Genomic DNA, 8,794 nt, shown 5'->3' on the forward strand with positions numbered 1-8,794 from the left:
TTTACTTGGTGAGATATGAAGGTGATAGGTTGAAAACAAGAGGAGTTATGATTGGTCAAACTTAGGAATTTGGAAAAGCTATAAGACCCCTTTTCACAGATCCGGTCACATATATGAAAGTGAATAATATAAACAAAATGACACAGTTCAGTCATGTTCAGTTATTTCAGAGTAATGCACAGCTGTTTCTGTTTTTACTCTCTACTTGCAGAGAACCACTTAATTATTATTGCACTTCCTTTCATTGTAAAAACATGGGCAGGTCTGAAGAATGCATTTTTTAAAAATATATAATCTATGCACAATTATACTGTACAATTTTGGAACAACAAACATTTTTGCACACTATAATCATTTTAATGTTTGCATAAATTCATCTTTGCAAGTAGCTGGACTGAAGGTGTGAGGGGTAAATGTCACAAATTGTTTTAGAGATTATTATGTGGGCTGAATAGAATTCGTCAAGAATGCTCTTTTTGCACCATGGACCAGGTTACATACTAATTACTGATGAAACAATATTGCATGCTCGTTTTCTCAAAAGTACTTGCCTCACACTTCGGACATTATATTATATAGCTATTATTTTTGTGTTATAATGCTCATGACATGCACAAAATTCAATGCTACTTTTTATTATTTTTAAAAACATGATAGCAATCAAGTAATTACAAAAACAATAGAAAAAAGTATTACTACAAACAGCTGGGCAATATTTCAATAAATCGCCAATATCGCCTAAGCAAATGTTTGCAATACCATTATCGCATGTATTTTGCCTTCGCAATAATTATTATCACATAGGTAATATTTATCGCATTTTGCAATAATTATCACATTTATCATCTATTATGTGTCTCTTCTAGGCCTCATATTAACAGTTCATGCATATGATTGCTAACTCTGTCAAATGGTTAACTTGTTAGCAAAGAAGTTATGTTTGTAAACTATAATCTGGTCCTACCAACTCCACAAGTTGACCAGGTGACCATGACCAGGCTGCTTTATAATTTAGAGAAATAAATGTGGTGCTTTATTTTAATAGTTGAAGCATTATAAAGTGCAAAAGTTTCACTATTCTCAGTGAGAACAAGCAGTCATATGGACTTTTCTCAACTATGTGGTTGTGTTTCAATTTTCACATGCAATATTGCAATAATCGCTTTAAAGGACTCATGCAATAATCGCATGTAACAAATTCAATATTGTCCAACCCTACAGCACATCATAAAATATAAAAGCAGGTTGATCTAAAAACCTATTAGTGAGCAGAGGGATCATAGTTACAAGTAGCAGCACATATTGCCATTTGCTTGTTGATAACAAACCTCTTCTGACACATTGGACAAGGATCACTGTTCCTACCACCACCCAGAGGGCCAGATCTCTGTCTGTACAGCTCTAGTCCTCCATATGGTGCCTGGAAATACAACCGTCGAACAATAAAGAATGGTGTCATTACAAGACAAAACCGAGTTTTAGTGGTGCACATGTGTGTGTAGGTATCAATCCATACTTGATGAACACAATTAATGGAATATCACAAGGTTGATAATGTTTTGGAATAAAGATTGACTTGTTGATTGCACTTTCTAGATTCTTAAGTCTGGTGCACTTCCTACAGATCAAATACTGACTGTAAAATATGCATGTACGCACTGCTTGGCTGGGAATAAGGCTGCGTGTAAAGAATAAAAGCTGTCTATTATAAAACACCTAAACACTTATTGTACAGTATATATTTCTGGGATACTCTGCCGTCATGGGAGGTGAATGATATTTATCTCCATATACTAGTTAGCAGAAGACCATAATTGGTTCAACTGGTTTAGTGAAGATCTTGGGTCTGGTTGTTGACCAGGTATTGGATGATAACTATACTAATGTTCCTGAAATATAATTGATGGAATACAAATAATATGGATCATGCATTACTGCATGTAGCATATTGACTGCTCTATTAGGGTATATGCCACACTTCGTTAAACTTTCAATCCACTACATAGGAAATAGTGTATACAGCATTGTTCAAAATTAAAGCCTATAAACACTCATGCACCAGTTTATTCATAAAAGTGTTCACTGACTACAGAGCTCAGTTTACTCAAAAAGAACATATACCAAGTTACAAAATACTCTAATAAAACAGTCACTATTGTAATTCAGTAAATTGAGGGTTTAATTCAGGTATTTTAAGTTCTACAGTATCAATATCAACTTACAAAACTTTCATTAAACATATTACATTTTGTTTTCACCCTGCCACCCTCCATTATCACGTCTTTGTTGTAAATCCTAACAATCCTCAAATACACAAGCACAATATGGGATCCACACACTCGCAAAGACATTTAAAAATCTAATGACATGCAGCTAGATTTGTTAAATGATTACTCATGGAACAAAAGTGTAACTGGTCTTATAAATGATTAGAATGGCAGAGCTTACAATCAAGAAGAAAAGGTTACAATGATGTATAAGATAAGTCATTAAGTCTAAGTCCTTGAAATTAGGTTAAGTAATCCTAAGGCTGCAGCACATGTTGCTGTAGACCTTCAGTGCTGGTCACTGTAAAGTGCTAATAATAATACTAAATTCATAACCTGGTATCCATTCCTAGCCATTACCTTATTCCCTGTCACTCTAACACATGGCATCACAATTTCACCTACCAACTACCTTACTCTACAATCAACAGCCATCTGTACTCTTTCTTCCCATCAACAATCAGCAGGGGAGGGGCTTTGGGGGCTGAACCTCCCCCCCTTCACTTTTAGGCTTTACTTGATCAATATGCTGAGTATTATAATGAAATTTTGTCTTAGCATAATTATATACAAATACTCATAAAACCACCTTATAAACATCTTTCCAAGGTATTATCAGTGGATTTATGCAACAAGGACCCAGATCAGTATTGGAGGTGTACAAGATCGAGATACTCTAATAGAGCAGTCACCTAACTACTCTAATAGAACATTCACTGGAAGCATATAGTTGGTTCTGTTATGGAGTTTTTCCAAATCTGTCTGTACATACATACAATGAAGTGCATTGGTCTGTTTAAAGGGCTTCATACACATCTATAGGGACCCGCCGATTATGCTCATAATTTTACCTATTATGCTATACTGCACTGCTCAAAAATTCACCTATTATGCTTAAATTAATGCTCAATATTTACCTATTATGCTCGATTATGCTCAATGTTCATGCCTTAGTTCATATGCTTTGCTACTAGTTTAACACTATATAGAAAGAAAAAAATGAGTGGCTGGAACACAAATAATAAATTCTTGCTGCATGCCTGCATGTAAGAGACAAGATCGATATACTCTAATAGAACAGTCAGTTTGATGATTGTTCTATTAGAGTTACTGACTGCTCTATTAGAGTATATCGATCTTATTTTGCAATTGTCATTTTCCCAGCAAGAGTTTACACTATCGTACAAATATTTAACCTATTATTAGGCATTCCAGACTGATCTTAAAATTTTGGAAAAACGGGCTTTTTATATGCTCAATAGATAGAGTATTGATTGCTGATCTCAGAAATATATAGTTTGTTGGGTTGGAATTAGCTACTTTGGCATGCACAGTGCTTAAAAACTGAAAAAAGGTACATTTTTTCTCCAGGGCTCCCCATACATTTTTACAGGGGAAAATGGCACAATTGAGTCAGGAAGCCATCTAGCAATCTGGACTATCTTGAAACTGCAGTTGCTTCTAGCTGCAAGTTTGTACATGTAATGAGAGTAACTTCAGGTCTTATCGGATCTCAGCGATCTTTGTATGCTTTGTGGTGAGCAAATATGTTTCACCTACTGCACACTTCTCAATACAATGGTGTATGCTCATAGGCAAGTGGCTATCTCAAGTTGGTAAAAACATCAAGTTAACAACTTATAAAGGTAAACAACTAAAGTGGAGGTGCCACAATGATGCAACAATACCTAAGGTGGAGATGTGGTTTCAATTATGGCATTGTTATGCCGACTTTGAAGTGGTTTATACTTTTGAGCTGATGACACAACCATCAGAAAATTGCTCTGGAGCTGAAAATCGCTAACCCGAGCGAAGTAACTACGCACTTTAAAGTAAGCACCAGTGACTACCTTCCACCCGACCGTACGTTTTTTAAAGTTTTAAAGTATTCTACATACATTACAAGGCTTGAAAAGATTACAAAACTTACTTATATGTAACGCGCACGATAAAACTAAGATTTTCATGATGATCAGCGTGTGGACAAACCCCACAGCGATTTTCACCCTCATTGGAGCTCGGACGACGGAGCAATTCCAAGTTAAACACGAGTTGTCATTTTGTGCCAGGGTTCTATTGGGGAATATACGGAGAATTTTTTTATTAAAAAATCTCGGATACTGGAATGCCTACTATTATGCTGGCATTATGCTCAATGCTTTTAGGTACCTATTATGCTCAAAATTATGCTAGCATAATCGGTGGGTCCCTACACAGATATCTACTCGTGTAGTTCAGTAATATATATGGCAATACTTAAGTACACAATTTCCATTGAAAATGCTCTCAGGTTCAATCTTGTATTGTTCAAATTTCAAAATTTTCCACTTTTATTCGTATAACATGCACCTATTCAGTGTTGTGCAATTGTGAGAGGGGTGCATCATGTGCTTGGTTGTCTGTACCTACCCAAACATTTCCATTAACAAAATGCTTCAGAGAGCCATACCTATAATCTAAAGGTAGTATATAAAATATCTACAGGCAGAAAATATTATGAATTTTATGTGGAAATGTCTCCAAATTGCAGTATTTTAGCATCTATTTTTCAAACATATGTGCCCCCAGACCCCCCTAGTTCCAGCATGTTAAGTGTGCTTTGCACACCTCTACCCAAGAGATTAGTACCTTGAGTTAGCCCCCCCCCCCCTTTTATAAATCCTTGATCCGTCCCTGATCAGGCAGGTTAGGTTACAAATTAGTCAATCAGAATGCATTACAGCAATTTAAGAATAGATTATCTAATCATGTTGTTTTCTAATTTATAGTATATACATACTGTACTTTTGTATTTTTGCACTCACCACACCATTGTAATTTGTGTTGTGCATATACACTCTTTAGAGGTTTTTGCACACTATTTAATAATAATAATCCAACTGTTGAAGGAGAAAACAGCATCCCAAGCCAAGCTTAGGTGATGGAAAAGGAGTCTTGACCTTTCACTCGAAGCATTTCCACAAAACCATTTCACCACCACCCGGCTACACAACAAATTCGGTGCCGCGACAGTTTTAACAGATGTTTGGACAGCACAAAATTTCAAGGATATTTATTTTTCGTGGTTTACAAATTATCCGCGAAATCAGTCCACGAAATTTTTTTATCCTCAAAAATAATTTACCCTATACGGTATGCAAACAGCATTAAGTAATATAAAAGCAGGCTACTCCAAAAAAAATCTATTAGTGAGCAGAAGGATCGTAGTAATCTTAGTAAGTGTTCATCACATGTCAAAGCATCTGCTTATCTGCTAATGGTTCGACCAGTAATGGAGTATAAGCGTTGTCTGCATGGGACCCACACCATCAGAATTTTAGAAAAGGTTCAGAAGCGTGCAGCTAGATGGGTTCTATCTGACTATAGTGCCATGCTGGAACAGCTCAACTGGTTATCCCTAGTGAAGAGAAGGAAGCAACAGAGGCTTAATTTGTTCTATCAAATACTGCATGGAGAAAATGGCTTATCTTTACCAGAATACATTCATTTCACCACCAGACACACTAGGGACATCACCATCCGTTTCACTTAATTGTGCCACCAACAAACACCACCACCTACATGACAAGTAATTTTCCAAGAACCATTCGGGAATGGAATTCACTGCCACTGCAACTAATTGAACTGAACACTTTAGCTACTACATTCTCAAACTTGATTAAACAACACTTATAATTTGTAATTGTTTGGGCTTAATCAGCTTTGCTGTCTGCCCTTTTCCCCAAAATAAATAAATAAAGTTGCAGCATGTATCGCTAGTTGGTCACTGTTAGCAAACCTCTTCTGACACAATGGACAAGGATCACTGTTACCACACTGTTAAAATGAAGAGTAACCACAACTCTCAAGGAGTTCCCAGTGTAGGGAGGATTTAACACCCCTGGAGAGTAACCATTATTCTAAAGGAGTAACTGGGGAGTAACACATGCTCTGAAGGTGGTGTCGCTTACTCTTCAGAGTAATGGTTATTCTCTTCAGAGTGTTGGTTACTCTCCACGGGGTGTTAAATCCTCCCTACACTGGGAACTCTCAGAGTGGTGTATACTCTTTATTTTTAACAGTGCACCTTCCAGTGGTCCAGACCTTTGTCGGTATGACTGTTCTATTCCTCCATATGGTGATTGGAAGAATGCAAACCGCAAACACAATATGCAATGATCTTGTCCTCCTTGATAGTTGTGACGGCTCAGATAAGTATCCATTGGCTATTGTAACAAAGACAAGTTTTGACAGCTGCAAAAATAATTACATTAATGCATCACAGCAATCAGTATTGACACTTTACAACTACTCAACAGTGTTACATGACTATATTATTATTATATTATGCATTAAAAACAAAATTCACTGATACATGCACACTAATTTCTTTGCTACTTACTTATTCTGATACTTTGCTTCTAAACATATATAGGTTTGCAAGGGCGGCTCTAGGAGTTTTGGTGACTGGTTTCAGATCAAGGAGGGTGAAGACCAAAAGAAAGGTAACCGCCTGCTGAGAATAGCTGCCCTCCACTAACTATATAATAATATCACTGACTCTGTACAATAATATCACTGATAAAGTACATAAAATCCTTATTTATAGCTACATAGCTTGCTACACCACTGCTCTAAATACTGTGACTGTTTTAACGATTGACTGCTCAATTAGAGTATCTCAATTGGTTTCTGGAAACCTCAGAAACCCCCCTAGAGCCGCCCCTGCAGCTTGTGTCAAATATGCATGCCAGCATATATTAAAAGCATAATAAGCTTGAGTGCTTTGTCAACATAATGCTAGTGTATTAATTAGGTTGCTATTTCAAACTATGAAGCTTGATTCCATAAAAATAGATTGATACTCCCTAATAGAGCAGTCAGTAAAACTGCAATAGAGCACTCAAATTGTATGTATCTCCTCAGGTCTCTAATGGAAAATTCACTTTTTAGTGAAATACCTTAGCAGATGAGACTGTTCCAGGATAGTAGTAAAAATTATGATTAAGTTACAAGCATAATGCAACCAAAATGGGAACACTAACATTTTGGGAAATTCCTGAAAGATTTTTGGGCAAAAGTTTTAGCATATTTGACGCAGGCCTAAACAGTGTAGTTATGCTAGTGAAATAATATGAAATTTAATAATATAACCAGTTGAGTTTCTGTTTACTTACTGCGGGTGGACTAATACTCCTTAATTGCAGAAAACTACTGCCCAATTATTTTTAGCCTTCCAAGGTGCTTATAACTTTTTGGTGTTTAATTGATTGGTTAGGATTTTGCAAAAACATGTACAGGCAATCCACTGATTTTAATGCACATGCAGGTTGGAAGGGTAAGATTTTTTTATTTTATGATCATTTCGTAACTTATTTATTTTGTAACAGCTAGCTATATAAAGGGTTAAATATTACAAATCTGTTCTAAAGACTGGTATGTGGGTTGGTTAGTGTTTAGTGTTCTTTTGTACCATGGGCTACTTGGATTACAACACTGACAATTTTTTTAACTTTCGATTTCATTCAATGTAAAGTGGACATAGGTGTTTTACCATCCTGTATTTCCCACCTATAAAACTAGCAAAGTATTACCCGTTTATTACATAATTTACATTCAGCGGCAGATTTTTCAAGTGTAAGGTTCTTGCCTCACACTTTTTAAGTGCACATCTTTGCTAGCTGTTAAAAATTACTTTCATTATATTCAGAGATGGGGTAACGCGTTACGTAATATAACGCGTTACGTAATATATATTACAATTTGCGAGTTGAAGTAATATAGCGCGTTACATTGCGGAATGCATGTAATATAACTTAAGTTACTTTTAGAAACTATTAACTCGTTACTAGTAACGAACAAAGTAATAATATAACGTAACGAGTAGCGATCAGCGCGATGTAACGAGTAATACTATGAGCAACAATGAGCCAGTAATGCATAACAAATGGCTTTTATACTGCTATTTACTATTCATTAAACTACTCAGTGATCCATTACCTCAATCCATTCAGTAACCTTTCACCTATATTAAAGGATGACTGATGCGTACCACGTGACCACATAGACCATTGCTATTATAAATGTCCACTGTCTGTGTGAAAACATGTGGTTTGCTGGCATATTATGCTGAAGTGTCAATTTAATTCATAATATTAAAGTACGTGAAGTTACTTGCATTCAGTAACTTTAATATTTACAGCTAATAATATTAAGTTACATTTCACAAGTAACTTAATATGTAATATTATTAAATTACATTTTATTTTAAGTAATATGTAACTGTAATATATTTCATTGTGTAGAAAGTATTATGTAATATATTACTTTGAAAAGGTAACTTCCCCAACTCTGATTATATTATATTATGGCTTGAGTGTTAGGTAGCTAGTTGCAACATGATATTATAGCAAAAAAAAGTGATTACGGAAATAATACTAAAGTATGTGTATTACTATAACCAGTACATTATGTATTAAAATAAGAGCACTATAGCATTAACATAAAAAGCAGGTACAGTGGATCCTCACTAATCCGAACAGTAGAAA

This window comes from Dysidea avara, chromosome 8 (genome assembly GCF_963678975.1).
Source record: "Dysidea avara chromosome 8, odDysAvar1.4, whole genome shotgun sequence".
Taxonomy (NCBI): domain Eukaryota; kingdom Metazoa; phylum Porifera; class Demospongiae; order Dictyoceratida; family Dysideidae; genus Dysidea; species Dysidea avara.